Below are 23,361 nucleotides of genomic sequence, written 5' to 3'. Positions count from 1 at the left end.
AAAGGTAAATCCCAACAAGGAGAGCACCTTGGCTTGATATCACCATTGATGTCCCCGAGATCAAAGTAGATGCCTAGTAGGATAGTTTAAAATCTAATATACAACTGATTGCTCCCTTCTGTTAAAGCCACATACAAAGATTGCCCAGGGCAAAGAGACATAAACACCGCTAATGCCCCCACTTCACTTAGAAAACCTTTATTTTCTTTTCAACTCCATATATCTGATTTTTGTAAAAGCTGAACTTATACAAAATGAGAACTTCAAATTAGCCATAGAAAAGTACTATTCTACAATGCCAAACACCGAGATATCTTCCAGATATGCATGGTTGCCACTGTTTTCTCTGTACCATGCACTGTTCTAGATACTAAAAGATGGATGTAAAAGAAATCAGAGGAATTTCCTCTGTGATATTTACTGGAAATACATAAGGAACCAACTGACACAGCAGGTGGCACGAGCAGATGTAAGAGACTTGGGTTCCATCCCTGGGTTGGGAAGATCCCTGGAGAAGGGCACAGCAACTCACTCCAGTATTCTTGGCCTGGGGAATCCCATGGACAGAGGAAGCCCACCAGGCACTATAGGGTCTCATGGAGTCAGACATGACTGAAGCAACTTAGCACATACGCACATAAGGAACATGCAGAGGTGTATGTAATATTTTACAGTGAGTCCAGATTCCTGGCTTCCACTCTGTTCCCATCCACTTTTCACTTTATGACATGTTTCAGTATAGCATATAAATGATGTCTTGAAAGTCTGTGCTCCATCAATGTATCCATAGTTTAAAGACTCATATGTCTCTGGCCACACCACCCTGAATGCACCAAATCTCGTCTGATCTCGGAAGCTAAGCAGGGTCGGGCCTGGTTAGTACTTGGATGGGAGACCACCTGGGACTACCGGGTGCTGTAGGCTTTCGGAGAAGGCAATGGCACCCCACTCCAGTACTCTTGCCTGGAAAATCCCATGGATGGAGGAGCCTGGTAGGCTGTAGTCCATGGGGTCGCTAAGAGTCGGACACGACTGAGCGACTTCACTTTCACTTTTCACTTTCCTGCATTGGAGAAGGAAATGGCAACCCACTCCAGTGTTCTTGCCTGGAGAATCCCAGGGACGGGGGAGCCTGGTGGGCTGCCGTCTATGGGGTCGCACAGAGTCGGACACGACTAAAGCGACTTAGCAGTAGCAGTAGTACGATACTAAAACAGCTGATCTGTAAGTTTAAAAAATTTTTGAAACTAAAATTCAGCCATTGTATTTCTCAAATGTGTAGAAACAAGATAAGTGCTTTCATAAAATTCTTTATATATTGTGAGAGAAAACCATTTTAAAATATCACAAAACTTTATGAACCAGACCTCAAATACATTATCTTTATTATTAAGGAAATGTAAAGTAATATCAATGGAAGTAATTCAACAGCAATTAGTTTCATATGCCATTCTTACACTAATACAGAGTGTAATTTTTTAACTGGTTCCAAAGTTCAAAATTAAATGATTAGTTTCTAAGACTGTATTATCATTTTGTTTTAGGCCAAAAAGGAAGTTGGAAAAGCTTTATTTTAAAAGTCATGGTATTGTTTAATTTTTCTAAGAATCTTCCTAAAGTACTTGTGAATAATTGTGTTCAATTATTCATAATGAAAGTTAATTTGACAGTTAATTATAATAAAGGAGAGGGCTTTCCAAACATAAACCAGGTGCTTAATTCCTAAGGGATAAACTATACTGACAGAAATCTGTCCTTGAGGTAGCCCTACTACTATACGCTAGCCCCCAAGTTAACATTTCATACTTTAAGAGCTAAAAGAAAAAAAAGGATGATATTTTTGATGATGTAGTCTATGCTGATTTTTCTCAGAGAAGAGCATGAAATAGTGAGTCGAAAAAGCTTTGGTCTGAATTCTTAATTTCACCTTTCATCAGCTGTGTGATTGGAGCAAATTGCTTGACTCTCTGAGATCACAATTTTTTCCAGCTATAAAAACTTGATTAAAATATGAAATTTTGGCTTTGTTGGGATAATTAAAATAAATGAAGAGAGTTACATCTGTTCCTGAGATACAGAAGGCACAAAATAATTGTTAGCTCTCCTTTTTTCCTCTTCCTTCACATTGGGAGGAGGAAAATACTTGTAATTCCCTCAAGGTCCTCAATAGATTTTTTAAAATTACATTTTATGACATTTATCAGTTAATAATTTTTTACACATTCATTAGCTCTTTTAATGTTTCCATTAACCATGTGCTGGGGCAAAACATAATTATTTCTTTTATTTTTTTTTTTACAAGTAAAGAAACTGATTAAGGGAAGTTAATTAAATTAAGTTCAGAAACCTAGAAAATGACAAAATGGGATGTAAACCCAAGTCTGTCTGATTTCACAATCTATTCCCTAGCTCTTGCATCACTTTCTCCTAAGCCAACAGAACAAAAATCTTGACTAAACTGTATAAAATTAGGAAAATTGGTATGATTATGGAGTTTTTCTAAATGTAGAATATATTCATATTTTTTAAATTGGGAGATTATCCTTTATTAGAATAAAGCATATCTTTATCTTAAAGCAGTAATGAGAGTAGATGGCAGAGGTTTCTCATGTCTTTTTTAGTTAAAATTAGACATTATCAAACCTACATGTTTCCGTTATTTTTTAAAATTTTACTGGACTGAAAGGCAGAAGTCTACAAATCATACACTATGGCAAGGAACTTTGTATTATTAGCACTCATATTTTTTAAATGAAATTTCACTGAAATAGCCTGAGACTTCCCAATGAAGCTAACCCCAGAGAATATTATATAATGATGTGGGTAAATCTTAGTATCAGTTATAAACTAAAAGTTCTAAAAAGTGTATTTAGAATTTTAATAGATTGCAAATGTGGTAGTTTCAGCAGAACTATGAAGTTTGGTGGTGGCAAATTATTCAATAGTAACAAGCCATGCGTTGATGGGACAGAAGAGACTGCAGGGATCGTGGCGACTATCAGGTGAAGCAGCCCTCCAGAGGAAGTCAGCTACCAAGGGGCAGCGGAGTTCATGACGATTTTATGTAAGGAAGAGCCACAAGGACCTCAGACTTATGAGACCATACTGGGGTTAGCACGACTCTAACACTGCAATAATGATTTTCCACGGTTTTTTAAAACATATGCCCATTTTCCATAGCCCATCTGACAGACAGAGTGCCTGAAGAACTATGGACAGAGGTTCATGACATTGTACAGGAGGCAGTGATCAAGACCATCCCCAAGGAAAAGCAATACAAAAAGGCAAAATGGTTGTCTGAGGAGGCCTTACAAATAGCTGAGAAAAGAGAGAAGCTAAAGGAAAGGAGAAAAGGAAAGATATATCCATTTGAATGCAGAGTTCCAAAGAATAGCAAGGAGAGAAAAGATAGCCTTCCTCAGTGATTAATGCAAAGAAATAGAGGAAAACAATAGAATGGGAAAGACTATAGATCTAATCAAGAAAATTAGAGATACCATGGGAACATTTCATGAAAAGATGGGATCAATAAAGGACAGAAATGGTATGGGCCTAACAGAAGCAGAAGATATTAAGAGGTGGCAAGAATACACAGAAGAACTATACAAAAAAGATCTTCATGACCCAGATAACCTTGATGGTGTGATCACCAACCTAGAGCCAGACTTCCTGGAATGCAAAGTCAAGTGGGCCTTAGGAAGCATCACTATGAACAAAGCTAGTGGAGGTGATGGAGTTCCAGTTGAGCTATTTCAAATCTTAAAAGTTGATGTTGAGATAGTGCTGTACTCAATGTGCCAGCAAATTTGGAAAACTCAGCAGTGGTCAAAAGACTGGAAAAGGTCAGTTTTCATTCCAGTCCCAAAGAAAGGCAATGCCAAACATTTCTCAGACCAGCACACAATTGCACTCATCTCATACACTAGTAAAGTAATGCTCAAAATGCTTCAAGCCAGGCTTCAACAGTACATGAACTGTGAACTTCCAGATGTTCAAGCTGGATTTAGAAAAGGCAGAGAAACCAGAGATCAAAATGCCAACATCCACTGGATCATCAAAAAAGCAAGAGAGTTCCAGAAAAACATCTATTTCTGCTTTATTGAATATGCCAAAGCCTTTGACTGTGTGGATCACAATAAACTGTGGAAAATTCTTCAAGAGATGGGAATACCAGACCATCTGACAAGCCTCCTGAGAAATCTGTATGCAGGTCATGAAGCACCAGTTAGAACTGGACATGGAACAACAGTCTGGTTCCAAATCGGGAAAGGAGAATGTCAAGGCTCTATTGTCACCCTGCTTATTTAACTTATATGCAGAGTACATCATGAGAAACGCTGGGCTGGAAGAAGCACAAACTGGAATCAATATTTCCAGGAGAAATATCAATAACCTTAGATATGCAGTTGACACCACCCTTATGGCAGAAAGTAAAAAAGAACTAAAGAGCCTCTTGATGAAAGTGAAAGAGGAGAGTGAGAACGTTGGCTTAAAACTCAACATTCAGAAAACTAAGAGCATGGCATCCGGTCCCATCACTTCATGGCAAATAGATGGGGAAACAATGGAAACAATGAGATAATTTATTTTGGGGGGCTCCAAAATCACTGCAGATGCTGACTTCAGTCATTAAATTAAAAGACACTTGCTCCTTGGAAGAAAAGTCATAACCAACCTAGACAGCATATTAAAAAGTAGAGACATTACCTTGCCAACAAAAGTCTGTCTAGTCAAAGCTATGGTTTTTCCAGTAGTCATATATGAATGGAAGGGTTGGACTATAAAGAAAGCTGAGTGCCAAAAAATTGTTGCTTTTGAATGTAGTGTTGGAGAAGATTCTTGAGAGTCCCTTGTACTTCAAGGAGATCCAAGCAGTTCATCCTAAAGGAAATCAGTTCTGAATATTCATTGGAAGGACTGATACTGAAGCTGAAACTCCAGTACTTTGGCCACCTCATGCGAAGAGTTGACTCACTGGAAAAGACCCTAATCCTGGGAGGGATTGGGGGCAGGAGGAGAAGGGGACAACAGAGGATGAGATATTTGGATGGCATCATCAACTTGATGGACTTGAGTTTGAGTAAACTCCGGGAGTTGGTGATGGACAGGGAGGCCTGGCATGCTGTGGTTCATGGGGTCTGAAGGAGTCGGACACAACTGAGTGACTGAACTCAACTGAACTTAATGCTCATAAGGATAGAGCCCTAATTCAATAGAGATGATGGTGTCCTTATAAAAAAAAAAAAAAAAAAAAAAAGGAAAAACGATATCTCATTCTCCATAAACACACCCTGAGAAAAGCTACATGAGTACACAGTCAGACACAACTGAGAGACTGAACTGTACTGATTTTCCATAGCATAAAATTCTCCTTCTTGATTTATTCTTAGACACAGTCTGAAGTACCTGGCTGGGCAAATAATGTTTCAAGGGTCTGAGATTGAGTAACCTGTATTTCATATATACCCCATCCTCCTTTTTCCCCAGAAATAAGGCTAGGTTGCCTAATGCAAAAACCATGAATATTTAAATACCCTTGCATATCACTTACACTGCACATCCATACTACAGTACAATTCCTTCTTTACCCAGTGATGTACATCAATGCACATATGGCATTTGGCACATGACTGGCACTTAGGAAGTGGATGGATGCATGGAATCTCTAGCATAGACATGAGATCTAGTAAAAACTCTCCTTGAGAGTCCCTACAGAAGGCAATGCCAAGACATTTCAACAGAACTTTAGAGTCATTGAAACACCATCAGTATTTGAAGACCCATATTCCAAATCTGGTTTACACTCATGAAATCCAAGAAATCTTATATATGTCATCACTGGTTTTGATAATTATATAATCTTGCAATGAAAAACGAGGAGAAAAATAAAGAAATCTCTCATTTGACATACCTTTGCCAATAGGCCCTTCACTAGGTTTCCTTGATGATGTAAAGCACCACATGTAGTTAATGTTGACAAAATGGCACTAAACACATTCACAATGTAAGATAAAATTCATGCTATTATTTTTTACAACTTTAAAAGCAAATCTAGGGATAGCAGAGTAGTTGAGAGCTCATACAGATATAGTATTTATCTTCAATAAACTGTTTTTTCCCCATTGGGAATTATAAACAGCAAACTTAGAACTGGTTTTGGGTTCTTTGAAATCAAGGAAAAATCAAAATGATATTTAAAAATCTAGGGTAATAGGTTAAGACACAGGGAGTTAAATCATGTAACCCATGCTCTCATGATTGGGTTTAGCAGAAGCCCTTGGGATAATAAAATAAGCTCCAATATACCAAAAGACAGAATTTTAAACTTTGATAATACAAATATTTTAAAAGTGTGAAAACTTTAACATCAGTGTTTAGAACACTGCAGATTTTCCCAACTGAAAAAGATAACTAGAATATTTTCTCAAATAAGCAATGAATGGAATATGTTTTATTAAATATATGTTCATGAGAACCATAGCTCTACACGTAAAATATATAAATGCCTCAGAGTCTCAGGTCCTTTTAAAATCTTAATAATTAAAAAAAATAAAATAAAATAAAATCTTAATAATTTAAAGCCATTTAAGGGACTGCAGAGAAAAAGAGGTATCTGCAAATTATAAAATTCATTTAATGTCTGATACACTTTCATACAATAAGAAAATTCAATATTCAGAAGACTTCCTAAGAAGACAGAGAAGGAAGTACACAACTCTGGCTGAAAGTCTGCAAAGAAATTGGTGTGATTCCAGAGCATGGACATAGTTGTAAATGCACAGAAAACATAACATCTGAACTACCTATAAAGAAATTACTAGCAATTTTCCATGTGGTCAGTGAAAACATAAACATTCTAGGCAGAAAAAATAGCAGAAGCAGTAGTATGATATATTATTTAATACTCTTTTGGCCATAAGAGACAAGAAACACAACCTAAATTGGCCAGTGGGGGGGAAAAAAAAGAGATGTTGGCTCATAGACCAACATCTATGATACAGTCAAGGTCCAGGCATAAAAACAGAAACTGTGTTATGGATTTCAAATGGAAAGCATTTTCTACAGTGAGTTGGTTATTCTGATGTTGGAAGCAAAAGGAGTTCCTCAGTTGACCCAAATATTAGTAAATTCAGGGCAAATTTGGACATGAGTTTGAACAAACTCCAGGAAATAGTGAAGGACAGGGAGGCCTGGCACGTGGCAGTCCTTGGGGTTGCAAAGAATCAGACACAACTGAGAAACTGAACAACAACATTGATAGAACAAAAACACATCTGTAGGTTCTTGAAGGAGAGGTTCCCAGCATACCTTATCCTCAGATCTCTAGGCACCATAGCATATCCACAGTTAGAAACAAATTGCAATACAGGTAACACTTCTGATACTGCTTTACATCTATACTGGTAAGAGTCAGGTTTCTCACTGTTGGGATGGGATGCACATATAAGCATGAGAAGGCTCCAGTGATCAACCTTATGGTAATGGACTAGATTTTGAGGGATCAGCAAGACCTATTATTACTTTAAAATAGATACAGACAGTTATGTATAGAAATCACTATAGATATGTGTATATACATAGATTAGGATAGACACATATCTGTGTTCTATTATCTGAGAGAGCTTAGAAACAAGGATACCCCAGTAGCAACAATCTCATCTAGTACCAAGAATTGGTCTCTCTTACCATTCTACAATAAAAGTAGCCACAGTTCTTTTGAGAAATGTCTGATTCTAGAACTAAGGCAGGAAATACACAAGTCTAAAGCATCTTGTAGTGCCAGAAAGTACAGAAGTGTTCAACAAAAACAAACAACAAACCTAACAGATGGAAGTATGTCAAAAGGACACAAGAGTCAACTGAAAGGGTCCCCAATGGCCAAAGCCAGAAAAATCTGAGCAATGAATAAAGTAGTATTAGATTATAATCCATAGTACAAAATAAATATCCATGGATACATACTGACCTGACAAACAGTACCTCAGCCAGGTAATCAAGGTTAACATTAATAGTGATAGCCATGCAAATGGTATGTACCCTCTGATATGAGGGAGTGAAATGGCACTTTACCTCTGGTTATTCCTATGAAAAACCTGTAATTCTCATCTAATGATGAAAAAAGTGTGAGAGAAATTCCAATAGAGGGATATTTACAAAATACTTACCCAGAACTCCTCAAAACTGGCAAGGGCATCAAAAATAAGGAAAATCTAAGGAAATGTCCAAGACAAGAGAAGCCACAGGAGACAACATGCCAAGCAAAGTGTTGTGTGGCATCCTAGATGGAATCTTATAACACAAAAAGATGTTGGTGAAAACTAAAGAAACCAATAAACTAAATAAACAAGCTTAAATTATTAATATATCAATATTAGCTCACTAATTGTAAAGAATGTAACATAAGTATGTAAGATGTAAATAATAGTGAGATCTTGGTGAGGAGTACATATAACCCCTTTGGTACCGTCATCTCCATGGCATCATCTAACCATTTAGATAGAATAAATAAATATATATATACATATATATATGTATATATATCTGAAGTGATAGCTTTTTGAAACTAATGAATACAATTAATAATGGTTTAAATGGTAGATTTTATGTTTGGTATATTTACAATAAATAATTCCATTATAAAAATAAATGGTGACTGCAGCCATTAAATTAAAAGACGCTTGCTCCTTGGAAGAAAAGCTATGACCAACCTAGACAGCATATTAAAAAGCAGAGACATTACTTTGCTGACAAAGGTCCATCTAGTCAAAGCTATGGTTTTTCCAGTATGGATGGAGAGTTGGACCATAGAGAAGGCTGAGTGCCGAAGAACTGATGCCTTCGGACTGTGGTGTTGGAGAAGACTCTTGAGAGTCCCTTGGACTGCAAGGAGATCAAAACCAGTCAATCCTACAGGAAATGGGTCCTGAACATTCACTGGAAGGACTGATGCTGAAAATGAAACACCAATAGTTTGGCCCCCTGATGTGAAGAACTGACTCATGGAAAAGACCTGATGCTGGAAAAGATTGAAGGCCAGGAGAAGGGGACAATGAGATGGTTGGATGGCATCACCAACTTGATGGGCATGAGTTTAAGCAAGCTCTGGGAGCTGATGATTCACAGGGAAGCCTGGCATGCTGCAGTCCATGGGGTCACAAAAAGTCGGATATGACTGACTGACTGAACTGAACTGAGAGCTAGAAATGTCTTCAGTTTCTAGAACCACAGATGCTGTGTATGGAAATCCCTCTACCCTCTTCCCTGTCCTTTCACTTTCACTCTAATACCTCCAGTAGCAGAACCTAATAAAAGTTGACCATCAAGTAAGTCAATGAAGATAGTTTGCAGAGTCCCAGCCTCCTAAATTTAGAGTTATGTGTGTGGAGTTAAGGGATAATAGGTTACCACCAGCACAGTCAACAAAGATTGATCCAGGAGCTTAAAGGATGTCATCAGAGACCATTTCTTTACTTTACTCTCCTCTGTATTGCTTTCATTCTTAGGTAGAAAGCTCATAGAGGCTCAAGGCCCACACCCCAGGCTCAAGAATAGTTCCTCTTTTTTGTTGTTTATATTTGCAGTATCATGGAATTGGTTTTTGGTTAGACCAGACTGACTTGGATCATGTGACTTGCCTTTCCAATCATATTGCTTTGAGGAAGTTAAAATTTGTTTGGTTATGCTTAGATCTCAGGGTAGAGCCAATTGCATCCAATTTCACTCAAAACACATAGATTATAGTGGTAACCAGCTGTGTAAGGGCATTGTGATTATTATAAAGGAGAAACTAGCTCCAAAATAGGTTTATGTATGTACTACACCAAAAAAAAAAAAAAAAAGCTTTCTTAACTTCAATATAGAAGATAGGGTACCATTGTCTTGGGCAAACCTGGATGGTTAATCACCAAAAATTTAGGAAAGAAATGTGTATTTAGTCAAGCAAGAACTGCTTATGGGAAGTAAATACAGATATCTGATAGGCTATTACAAAATCAAAAGCTAAGAAAAGAAATATGAGCCAGAAATCCACATTTAGAAGTCACAATTATACAGGTAGGATCTGAAGTAATACAAATGACACCAATCATGAAAAACTGCATAAAATATCAGTAAGAATAAAGAGGAAAAGAAAGAGAGGAACAGTAAGAGGACTAAATATAGAAATTTTAAAGAATGTCAATATTAAAGAAAATATAGAAGAAAAGGAGTTAGCAGAAAAGAGTAAGAAGATACTTTCAAAGATATTGGAAGATGCTGAGTAGAATGCCTGAGACATCAGTACAGGGGATCACGCCTGCAAAAAGGAGTGATGTGGAACAGCAAGTGCTGCAGAGATGTAGCCATCAATTGCTATATTTAGAAGATCATAAGTGAGTTTAGTAACAGATGAATTATTTGTGTGATATTTTATTTACAGTTTAATTTATGTAGACCTGTACAATAATGGTTTGAAAAATTAGTAAGAAGAGAAAAAAAGTGAGAACAATAAGAATATTCAAAGACTGCAAATTAGCAAGTGATGAGCTGAATTCAGTCCATAGGAATCTTTTAACCAAACTTCAAAGTGTTCTGTTTTAGCTTTAATTTGGTTTAATTAGTCAGTAACACTTAGTGTTTAGGACATGTCAGTTAAAATCCAGATTTCCAAGGTCTCTTGGAAAAGAAGCTCTGACATCTGAATCTTCACTTTTGCAAGGCAGCTATCGGCCCTGGCAGGGACTGATGGACACCAACGCTGCAATTTCCCATTGTCTTCCCAGGCTTCACATATCTCATTTCCATCAACACCTTGGTCTCTGCAGATATCTGAGTGTGAGGCCCATGTATGACATGTAGAACTCCGAAAAGGAGAAAAGTATCTATGAAGAATGACTGGGTCCAGTGAAAGTTTTGGCCTTATTTTTGTCTTTAAATATGGGATTCGCTTGGGCCTGTTAATATGCTAATAATCAAGGAAATAATTATTGAAACAAACTCAAAATGTGAGAGGGAATGTGATGTAGAACAATGATAGCAAAAATCAACCTTGGACCAGTGGAAGGATTCCTCCAGAGAACCTAGCTGTATATACAATAAAGCTATAATTCAAGGATATTACACTGAATATAAGACTGCAAGGAGATCAAACCACTCAATCCTAAAGGAAGTCAACCCTGAATATTCATTAGAAGGACTGATGCTGAAGCTGAAGCTCCATTACTTTGGCCACCTGATGCGAAGAGCCAACTCATCAGAAAAGACCCTGATACTGGAAAAGAGTGAAGGCAGGAGGAGAAGGGGACAACAGAGGACAAGATGGTTGGATGACATTACTGACTCAATGGACATGAGTTTGAGCAAGCTCCAAGAGATGGTGAAGGACAGGAAAGCCTGGTGTGCTGCAGTCCATGGAGTCACAAAGAGTTGGGCATGACTGAGCAACTTAACAACAAAACTCACTTGAGATGAGTAGTCCCTAAAGCTTCATTCTAACCCAACATTTTGTTTTACCAAGAAACTAGTATTCAGGTTTCTAAGAGGCCCAGGGCACAGCTCATGCTTTTGTGTTTCTGGTGAATTATACCCACGGTCCTTTGGTGCTACAATGTGCTCGCATACAAAGGACTGGAGAAAACATGTTTATTTAAATCCAGAGAGTTTGTAAATCAAGTTTGCTACAGCATAAAGTGATCCATTTTTTAGCCCTTCCAAGGAGTACTTTTTTAAACATACACATCCTTCTCATGAAGTGAAAATTCATTTTTACTCTAGTTGATGTACTGGGGCTGAGTGAAACTACAAAGTATATCACCTGAGTTGCAATTTCACGTGAATTCGTTTTAAAAAGTTAACAGTGGCATCACTCTAAAGAGTGGGTTAGAAACTGCAATGCCATAAACTAAATCTCTGATGGGTTTGATATATCACCTAGACTCCTCCAAATAAAAGTACACATACTAGACCATAGTAGATAGTTCATTACTGCTGGAGAGTTAAGATGAAATATGTCAATCTAACATCAAGATCATCCACAACATGGCTTGATTTATGTAAAGGAAAAAGTGAAAATCCAAGACAATCTATTATGGTCTTATCTTATTTGGCAGGTCAAATTGTTTTCTGGCTCATTCTGCTTGGTTTGGGGTACTTGCTCTTTTTCCATAATAATGCTGGGTTAAGTGTTTCATTTGCCTTAATGTCTCCGTTGGATCCATATTATGGCAACACCACATCATTACAAATCCAATCATTGCTATAATTAGGGTTTAGAAGTCTAAAAGCTTTCCCCAAGAAAACAATGTCAAAATGTAGGCATGACTAAAATACTATAATTCTCCCAACTTTAGAGAAACTAACCCTTCATATACATTACCACAAATATACTTGAAAATAGAAATACATTATGACCATTTTAATACAATATTAAAAATGACTATATCCAAACTGCCAATGTTCCATAGACCTTTAACCCCTTAACTGAAAGATTTTACAATAGAGAAGAAATATATATATATAAATATATATGTTGAAGTATGCAACATGAAAATGAAAAAGGAGATTTTGAATCAATTATCTACTCATTTTCAAGTGATTCTATACAGTCATACTGAAACCATGCAGGTCAGCCTAATGCAGTCTTAGCTAGCAATCTGCAAGAGACTTAAAATTTCTCCATTTCTCTTGTACATAGGCCTCTGAAGTTTCCTTAAAAAGATTTAGTGAAATTTGGGGCACAGCACGCATTTGTTCTTATTCCCTTTCAAACAGATTCACAAAAGAGAATGCCAAACAGTCATCTATGACCCACTGGGCACAGCAGGTCAGAGGGGCTGAGAAAAAAATGTGAGATCAGATGAAGCCCCTTGCTCTGTGCCTTTTAAATTGTTCTCTTATTTTAATTTGAACAGAATTTTGCTCTCATGTTATTTTCTCAACACAATAACATTTCTTAATGAAGGCATTGAGTCTTCTCCAAAGACGAGACAGCAATGAGAAAGTCACTGAAACTGAAGAAGAGTTATGATTCAATTATACCGTCCTAGCCTAGATATGTTTCATAATCCCCCAATCTGATATTCTAACTTGTAACCTCAAATGTGTTATAACTTTCTAGCCTGCACAGAACTGACAATATCAGTATATCTATCCATTTCCATCTCATGAGGACTGACTCAAAAAGAACCCAGTACTATTTATCTAACTTCCTTTCTGTTTAAATCTTTTTGTCTGTTTTTATTGTTGTTCAGTCGATAAGCCATATCCAAGTCTTTACAACCTCAGGAACTGCAGCACATCAGGCTTCCTTGTTCTTCACTATCTCCCTGAATTTGCTCAAACTCATGTCCATTGAGCCATCCAACCATCTCATCCTCTGTCATCCCCTTCTTCTCCCGCCTTCAATCTTTCCCAGGATCAAGATCTTTTCAAATGAGTCAGTTCTTTGATTTAGATGGCCACAGTATCGGAGTTTCGCTTTAGCATCAGTCCTTCCAATGAATATTCAGGACTGATTACCTTTATGATGGACTGGTTGGATCTCCTTGCTGCCCCAGGGACTCTCAAGGGTCTTTCCCAACACCACAGTTCAAAAGCATCAATTCTTCAGTCCTCAGCCTTCTTTATGGTCCAACTCTCACATTCACACATGACTACTTGAAAAACCATCTGTTCAGTTCACTTCAGTCACTCAGTCATGCCCAACTCTTTGAGACCCCATGAATCGCAGCACGCCAGGCCTCCCTGTCCATGACCAACTACCGGAATTCACTCAAACTCACATCCATCGAGACGGTGATGCCATCCAGCCATCTCATCCTCTGTCGTCCCCTTTTCCTCCTGCCCTCAATCCCTCCCAGCACCAGAGTCTTTTCCAATGAGTCAACTCTTCGCATGAGGTGGCCAAAGTACTGGAGTTTCAGCTTTAGCATCATTCCTTCCAAAGAGCACCCAGGACTGATCTTTAGAATGGACTGGTTGGATCTCCTTGCAGTCCAAGGGGCTCTCAAGAGTCTTCTCCAACACCACAGTTCAAAAGCATCAATTCTTTGGAACTCAGCTTTCTTCACAGTCCAACTCTCACATCCATCCACGACCACTGGAAAAACCATAGCCTTGACTAGACGGACTTTTGTTGACAAAGTAATGTCTCTGCTTTTTAATATGCTATCTAGGTTGGTCACAACTTTCCTTCAAAGGAGTAAGCGTTTTTTAATTTCATGGCTGCAGTCACCATCTGCAGTGATTTTGGAGACCAAAAAAATAAAGTCTGACACTGTTTCCACTGTTTCGCCATCTATTTCCCATGAAGTGATGGGACCAGATGCCATGATCATTTTCTGAATGTGGAGCTTTAAGCCAACTTTTTCACTCTCCACTTTCACTTTCATCAAGAGGCTTTTGAGTTCCTCTTCACTTTCTACCATAAGGGTGGTGTCATCTGCATATCTGAGGTTATTGATATTTCTCCTGGCAATCTTCATTCCAACTTGTGCTTCTTCCAGCCCAGCGTTTCTCATGATGTACTCTGCATAGAAGTTAAATAAGCAGGGTGACAATATACGGCCTTGACGCACTCCTTTTCCTATTTGGAATCAGTCTGTTGTTCCATGTCCAGTTCTAACTGTTGCTTCCTGACCTGCATACAGGTTTCTCAAGAGGCATGTCAGGTGGTCTGCTATTCCCATCTCTTTCAGAATTTTCCACAGTTTATTGTGATCCACACAGGCAAAGGCTTTGGCATAGTCAATAAAGCAGAAATAGATGTTTTTCTGGAACTCTCTTGCTTTTTCCATGATCCAACGGATGTTGGCAATTTGATTTCTGGTTCCTCTGCCTTTTCTAAAACCAACTTGAACATCTGGAAGTTCACAGTTCACGTATTGCTGAAACCTGGCTTGGAGAATTTTGAGCATTACTTTACTAGCGTGTGAGATGAGTGCAACTGTGCGGTAGTTTGAGCATTCTTTGGCATTACCTTTCTTTGGGATTGGAATGAAAACTTATTTTCCAGTCCTGTGGCCACTGCTGAGTTTTCAAATGTGCTAGCATATAGAGTGCAGCACTTCCACAGCATCATCTTCAGAATTTGAGATAGCTCAACTGGAATTCCATCACCTCCACTAGCTTTGTTCGTAGTGATGCTTTCTAAGGCCCACTTGACTTCACATTCCAGGATGTCTGGCTCTAGGTCAGTGATCACACCATTGGGAATATCTGGGTTGTGAAGATCTTTTTCTTACAGTTCTTCTGTGTATTCTTGCCACCTCTTCTTAATATCTTCTGCTTCTGTTAGGTCTGTACCATTTCTGTCCTTTATCGAGCCCATCTTTGCATGAAATGTTCCCTTGGTATCTCCAATTTTCTTGAAGAGATCTCTAGTCTTTCCCATGCTGTTGTTTTCCTCTATTTCTTTGCATTGATCACTGAGGATGTCTTATCTCTTCTTGCTATTCTTTGGAACTCTGCATTCAGGTGCTTATATCTTTCCTTTTCTCCCTTGCTTTTCACTTATCTTCTTTTCACAGCTATTTGTAAGGCCTCCTCAGACAGCCATTTTGCTTTTTTGCATTTCTTTTCCATGGGGATGGTCTTGATCCCTGTCTCCTGTACAATGTCACGAACCTCAGTCCATAGTTCATCAGGCACTCTATCTATCAGATCTAGTCCCTTAAATCTATTTCTCACTTCCACTGTATAATCATAAGGGATTTGATTTAGGTCATACCTGAATGGTCTAGTGGTTTTCCCTACTTTCTTCAATTTCAGTCTGAATTTGGCAATAAGGAGCTCATGATTGGAGCCACAGTCAGCTCCCGGTCTTGTTTTTGCTGGCTGTATAGAGCTTCTCCATCTTTGGCTGCAAAGAATATAATTAATATGATTTTGGTGTTGACCATCTGGTGATGTCCATGTGTAGAGTTTTCTCTTGTGTTGTTGTAAGAGGGTGTTTGCTATGACCAGTGCATTCTCTTGGCAAAATTCTATTAGCCTTTTCCCTGCTTCATTGTGTATTCCAAGGCCAAATTTGCCTGTTACTCCAGGTGTTTCTTGACTTCCTACTTTTGCATTCCAGTCCCCTATAATGAAAAGGACATCTTTTTTGGGTGTTAGTTCTAAAAGGTCTTGTAGGTCTTCATAGAACCACTCAACTTCAGCTTCTTCAGAGTTACTGGTTGAGGCATAGGCTTGGATTACAGTGATATTGAATGGTTTGCCTTGGAAACGAACAGAGATCATTCTGTCATTTTTTAGATTGCATAGCTTTGACTATATGGAAAAGCTATGTCTCTGCTTTGTTGGAAAAGTGATGTCTCTGCTTTTTAATACACTGTCTAGGTTTGTCGTAGTCTTTCTTCCAAGGAGTAAGCATCTTTTAATTTCATGGCTTCAGTAATTGTCCACAGTGATTTTGAAGCCCAAGAAAATAAAGTCTGTCACTGTTTCCATTATTTCCTCATATGTTTGCAATGAAGTTATGGGACTGGATGCCATGATCTCAGTTTTTTGAATGTTGAGTTTTAAGCCAGCTTTTTCACTCTCTGTTACCTTCATCAAGAGGCTTTTTAGTTCATCTTCACTTTCTGCATTAATTTCCTATTGTTTCTGTAAAAGATTACTCTACCCGAGTGACTAAAAACAACACCAATATATTATTTTGCAGTCCTGGAGTTTGAAGTCTAATGTAGTATCTCCCTGAATAAAATCAAGGTGTCAGAAAGGATCCTTCTGAAAGTGCTAAAGGTATCTGTTTCCTTGCCTTTTCTGACATGTACAGACCTATATTCCTTGACTCATGACTCCCTTCAAATATCTTTAAAGCCAGAAAAGTTCTTATCAACCTGGCATCACTATGACCTTACTTTTATCATTCCTACATCTTGTCTTGACTCTGACTCTTATGTCTCCCACTTTAAAAAAAAAAGTGTATTTATTTTTGGCTGTATCAGGTCTTAGTTGCTTCATGTGGAATCTTTCCTTGCAGTGCACTGGCTTCCCTCTAGTTATGGCATGTGGGCTCCAGAGTGCTTGAGCTTCTGTAGTTGCCCTCCCACATGTGGGGTCTGAGCTGCAGGGTGGAACTAAGGGATCGCAGAATCTTAACTACTGGACCATCAGGGAAGTCTCCCCTCTTCCATGTTTAAGGACCCTTGTTATTTCTTTGAGTGCATTAGGAAAATTCAAGATTACCTCCCTATTCTGGTATCAGCTAATTAGCAATCTTAATCCAATCATTTACTTTGATTGCCCTTTGCCATGCAACCTAAGATATTCATAAATTTTGGAGATGAGGATGCAATCATCTTTAGGGACCATCATTCTACCTACCATAGTCTCTAGAAGTTCCTCCAGCATTCCCTCCTGAAAACGCATATAAATACAGCCTTTATTCATCAAACAAGTTTTCATTTCATTCTTTCAAAACTTTCCCAAGCTAGTAAGTTCTTGGCAGCATGCTACTGTGAAAAAGCATTGAGTGGGATTCAAAAACCTTGAATCCAAGTTCTAGTATATCACTAATTAGATCAATATATTTAATGTTTGTGAACCTCAATTTCTTTTACTTGTAAAACAAATGTAATAAATAGTTGACAACTTGACCAGCTCACAGAATGTTGTGGTGACCAGATGAATTAGTGACTTGCAAGGTCCTTTAAAACAACTGAGTTGGACAAATGATAGGTCAAAGAACAGTAATATAAACTTTAGAAATACATTGACCTGTGTTCAAATCCTGGCTATTTCATGTGACTTTGGGCTATTTTCTTAAATTCTCCAAATGGATTTTGCTATCTATAAAAGTAAGCTAACCCTCATGGGCTTGTGGTTCAACTGGTAAAGAATCTGCCTGCAATGCGGGAGACCTGGGTTCGATCCCTGGGTTGGGAAGATCACCTGGAGAAGGGAACAGCTACCCACTCCAGTATTCTGGCCTGGAGAGTTCCATGGACTGTATAGTCTGTGGAATCTCAAAGAGTCAAACATGACTGAGAGACTTTCACTTCACTTCAGGGGCATTAGGAGAATTAAATAAGACAAAGCATGTAATAGTGCTTAGAACTGTGTTAAAGGTCATCCTAAGCTTTGTTTTGATAATTAATAAGAGATTATACTAATTAGACTATTGAGTTTTTCAAATTTTAAGGCAAGTGAGATATACCTTATTGTTCAACTCTTAGAATATTATTCCTCCTCCTGCTTAGTTGCTCAGTCATATCCGACTGAGTCATGCAACCCGTGGACTATAGCCCACCAGGCTCCTCTGTGCATGAGATTTTTTCCAAGCAAGAACACTCAACTGGGTTGCCATTTTCTCCTCCAGGGGATATTTCCAACCCAGGGGTCAAAGCTGTTGTCTCCTGAGTCTCCTGCACTGCAGGCGGATTCTTTACCACTCAGCCATCAGAGAAGTCCCTAGAAGGTGGTTAGCACAATTTATTTCTAAAATATCTCAAATTTTTATTTAATGCCTTTTCAATCAGTAAAAGTACCTGAGTTTTTTAAAAATCATTTTTATAATACATTAATGTCATTGTTTGTGGTACTCTATTTGTCCCAAATTTGACCATGTAAGGCTTGGACTGCAAGGAGATCCAACCAGTCCATTCTAATGGAGATCAGTCTTGGGTGTTCTTTGGAAGGAATGATGCTAAAGCTGAAACTCCAGTACTTTGGCCACCTCATGCGAAGAGTTGACTCATTGGAAAAGACTCTGATGCTGGGAAGGATTGGGGGCAGGAGGAGAAGGGGACGACAGAGGATGAGATGGCTGGATGGCATCACCAACTCGATGGACGTGAGTTTGAGTGAACTCCAGGAGTTGGTGATGGACAGGGAGGCCTGGCATGCTGCAATTCATGGGGTCACTGGAATCAAGATTGCCGGGAGAAATATCAATAACCTCAGATATGCAGATGACACCACCCTTATGGCAGAAAGTGAAGAGGAACTCAAAAGCCTCTTGATGAAAGTGAAAGTGGAGAGTGAAAAAGTTGGCTTAAAACTCAACATTCAGAAAACGAAGATCATGGCATCCGGTTCCACCACTTCATGGGAAATAGATGGGGAAACAGTGGAAACAGTGTCAGACTTTATTTTTCTGGGCTCCAAAATCATTACAGATGGTGACTGCAGCCATGAAATTAAAAGACGCTTACTCCTTGGAAGGAAAGTTATGACCAACCTAGAGAGCATATTCAAAAGCAGAGGCATTACTTTGCCAACAAAGGTTCGTCTAGTCAAGGCTATGGTTTTTCCTGTGGTCATGTATGGATGTGAGAGTTGGACTGTGAAGAAGGCTGAGCGCTGAAGAATTGAGGCTTTTGAACTGTGGTGTTGGAGACGACTCTTGAGAGTCCCTTGGACTGCAAGGAGATCCAACCAGTCCATTCTGAAGGAAATCAGCCCTGGGATTTCTTTGGAAGGTATGATGCTAAAGCTGAAACTCCAGTACTTTGGCCACCTCATGCGAAGAGTTGACTCATTGGAAAAGACTCTGATGCTGGGAGGGATTAGGGGCAGGAGGAGAAGGGGAGGACAGAGGATGAGATGGCTGGATGGCATCACTGACTCGATGGACGTGAGTCTGGGTGAACTCCGGGAGTTGGTGATGGACAGGGAGGCCTGGCGTGGTTTGATTCATGGGATCGCAAACAGTCAGACACGACTGAGCAACTGATCTGATCTGACCTGATATAATATTTACTGTGCTTTTTTCTCTTATCAGTGGTTTATTTTGCTCTTCTGTATTTCCTTTGATGTATAGGAAAGGTTTATATTTTTATTCTTAATGGTTATTTTTATGTTAATATATTTTAAGTGTTGTGATTGTTTCCTTGAGCTTCCCCATGGTTTAAGCTATAAAGAATCCTCCTGCAAGGCAGGAGACTCAGGAGATACAGTTTGGGTTGAATCCCTGGGTGGGGAAGATCCCCTGGAGCTGGGCATGACAACCCACTCCAGCATTCTTACCTGGAAACTCCCATGGACAGAGAATCCTGGTGGGCACAGCCCATGGGGTCACAAAGAATTGGACATAACTGAGCTCATAATGGATGGATTGTTTCCTTAGACTTTAACTATTTCATTTGTCAAATCTATTTGTATCCATTGATACACCCCAATACCTACATGAAAATCAATGAGCTTATTCAATATTTTACTTTATTTCATTTTCTCCTACTTTTTAGTTTCCTTATCTCTGCTTTGTAATTATATACACTTTTTCTATCAATGTCCCTATCTTTGTTTTATTCTTGGATGTGAAATGAAATATATTCAATTCAACATCACTTTTTGTATCTAAGGCTTCAGAGTCAACGCTTGTGCTGGTGAAGTCATCCTACAGTCAATTCCTCAGAAACAGTTCCTAAGTATAGTATCCCCAGAGGCAATGCATATTTAACTGTGTTTTTTTTGTTTGTTTGTTTTTGTTTTTGTTTTTTAGGCAAGCTGAATAACAGTTTGGTTAGATATAAAATCCTTAATTTTCTTGATTTCTTAGAAAAATTTTAACACTACTGTCTTGTTTTACATCTTGCTTCAAGAGATCTGATGTCAACTTACCTTTCTTTCCTATTTTATGTGTTTGTTTCAGGCCCAAGAAAATGTGTTATCTTTAAAGTGTAATGGATTTATTGAAATACTTCTCAGATGTGACTGTTCTATTGATATATTAATTATTGCAGGCACATGGGAGGCTCTTTAATGTCAAATTCAAATATTTTATCTTTAGAAAACTTTCTTGGTTTATGATGTCAACTATTAGTTCTGTTTCATTGCTGTATTTTCTTCTTCAGATATTCAATTATGTACATGCTGCTTCTTTATCTATGCTCTATATCTCTTTTTCACTGATCTTTCTTTTATTCTTCTGCTGCTGCTACTGCTAAGTCACTTCAGTCATGTCCGACTCTGTGCAACCTCATAGACGGCAGCCCACCAGGCTCCCCCATCCCTGGGATTCTCCAGGCAAGAACACTGGAGTGGGTTGCCATTTCCTTCTCCAATGCATGAAAGTGAAAAGTGAAAGGGAAGTTGCTCAGTCGTGTCCGACTCTTCGTGACCCCATCAACTGCAGCCCACCAGGCTCCCCCATCCATTTTCATTTAATTAAATTAAATGAAATATTGTAGTATTTTTAGGCTAATAAATTTTTCCTTGAGCCTTCATAAATTTTTTGAGATAATTTCTCCTTTATTTTTATTTCTGGGATGATTTTTGCCCTTTTATTCCATTTCTTTTCAGAGCCTAATTGACTCTAATTCATATCTTCCTGGTTTTTGTCTATTTCTATACCAAGATTTTATATTTCTAATGGGAAGTGCTTGTTCCTATCTACACACACTAACTTATGTATGCTAAGTCACTTGAGGTGCATCTGACTCTTTGTGACCCCATGGACTGTAGCCTGTCAGGCCCCTCTCTTCATGGAATTCTCTAGGCAAGAATACTGGAGTGGGTTGCCATAACCTGCTCCAAGGGATCTTCCCTACCCAGGGATCAAATCTACATCTCTTAAGTCTCCTGCAATGGCAGGTGGGTCCTTTACCAATAGCCACCACTTAGGAAGCCCCGCAGCCACATGCTTAGGCTATTTAATTAATATTAGAGGGAGTACTGTGTTACTAACCCCTTTGGCTTCATTGTTGGTCTTGAAGAAAGACTATTCATCAGCTAAAAAAATTTTCTACTTGCTAGGGACTGAATTGTGTCCCCTGTCCCCCAGAGTTCTATGTTGATGTTCTAATCACCAATGTGACTATATTTGGAGATAGGAGCTTTAGGAGCTTATTAAGGTTAAATAAGGTCATTCCAATCTAATCAAATGGACCACAGCTTTGTCTAACTCAAGTAAGCTATGGGCAATGCCGTGTAGGGCCACCCAAGACGGATGGGTCATGGTAGAGAGTTCTAGCAAAATGTGGTCCACTGGAGAAGGCAATGGAAAATCACTTCAGAACAGTATGAGAGGCAAAAAGATAGGACACTGAAATATGAACTCCCCAGGCCAGTAAGTGCCCAATATGCTACTGGAGGTCGTGGAGAAATAACTCCAGAAAGAATGAAAAAATGGAGTCAAAGCAAAAATAACACAGAGTTGTGGATGTGACTGGTTATAGAAGCAAGAACCGATGCTGTAAAGAGCAATATTGCATAGGAACCTGGAATGTTAGGTCCATGAATCAAGGCAAATTGAAAGTGGTCAAGCGGAAGATGGCAAGAGTGAACATCGAATTTTAGGAATCAAAGGACTAGAATGAGTAACTTTAACTGAAAAGACTATTATAACTACTATTCTGGGCAAGAATCCCTTAGAAGAAATTAAGTAGCCACCATAGCCAATAAAAGAGTCTGAAATGCAGCACTTGGATGCAGTCTCAAAAATGACAGAATGATCTCTCTCCATTTTCAAGGCAAATCATTCAATATCACTGTAATCCAAGTCTATGCCCCAACCAGTAATTCTGAAGATGAAGTTGAACAGTTCTATGAAGACCTACAAAACCTTTTAGAACTAACACCCAAAAAAGATGTCCTGTTCATTATAGAGGACTGGAATAGAAAAGTAGGAAGTCAAGAAATACCTGGGGTAACAGGCAAATTTGGCCTTGGAGTACAGAATGAAGCAGGGCAAAGCCTAATAGAGTTCTGTCAAGAGAACACACTGGTCATAGCAAACACACTCTTCCAACAACACAAGAGAAGACTCTACACATGGACATGACCAGATGATCAACACCAAAATCAGATTGATTATATTCTTTGCAGACAAAGATGGAGAAGTGCCAAGGTCCAGCCCCGGCTGATCCAGGGTATTCGAAGGAGAGATGGCTAGGCGACCTATTCAAATGTTAATTAGAGATATAAAGAATAATAAAAAGAGGATAGCTCAGTAGGAAAATTCAGTGGAGAAAAGAAGCTGAGTAGCTTGGTTTACACGGAATATCAATATAACCCGTGACACCAGGTTAGCTCTGACCACGGAGGCCACAGGCGCCCCCTCGAATAGCAGAAGGTGCCCCACCTTAGACACCTTCTCGAGTGGGTCTTAGAAGCCCAGGCAAATAAATGGTTGCAGAGGATATCCGTCCTCCAGATGGACACTCAGCTGGAAATTAAGGAGAAAAATGACATGGGGAGACCAAGCGTTGGTGAGCAAGGCCCATAGCTTTATTTTCAACAGGGGCTTATATACCCTAAGTTACACATAGAGGATAATAGGGGATGCAAAGTCAGCAGTCTTTGATGCTTATCAAAAACCAGGGTTTCTTTCCTGTAAATTTATCGTATACAAATGGTTTAGGTGATTTACATCATCTTCTGGCCAGAAGGCTTATTAACATTTTATGACTCTTGACAAGGACTTATCAACAAAGACTTATT

General features: G+C 38.7%; 1 pseudogene; it reads left to right on the top strand.

The window, feature by feature from the left end:
* The first annotated feature begins 805 nt into the window (after positions 1-805).
* LOC112584854 lies at positions 806-924 on the top strand (annotated as a pseudogene).
* The last annotated feature ends 22,437 nt before the right edge of the window (positions 925-23,361 follow it).

This window comes from Bubalus bubalis, chromosome 4 (genome assembly GCF_019923935.1).
Source record: "Bubalus bubalis isolate 160015118507 breed Murrah chromosome 4, NDDB_SH_1, whole genome shotgun sequence".
In the NCBI taxonomy this organism is placed as follows: Eukaryota; Metazoa; Chordata; class Mammalia; order Artiodactyla; family Bovidae; genus Bubalus; species Bubalus bubalis.
Note: the sequence above shows the minus strand (reverse complement) of the source record. Positions and strands in the feature narration are given on the sequence as shown.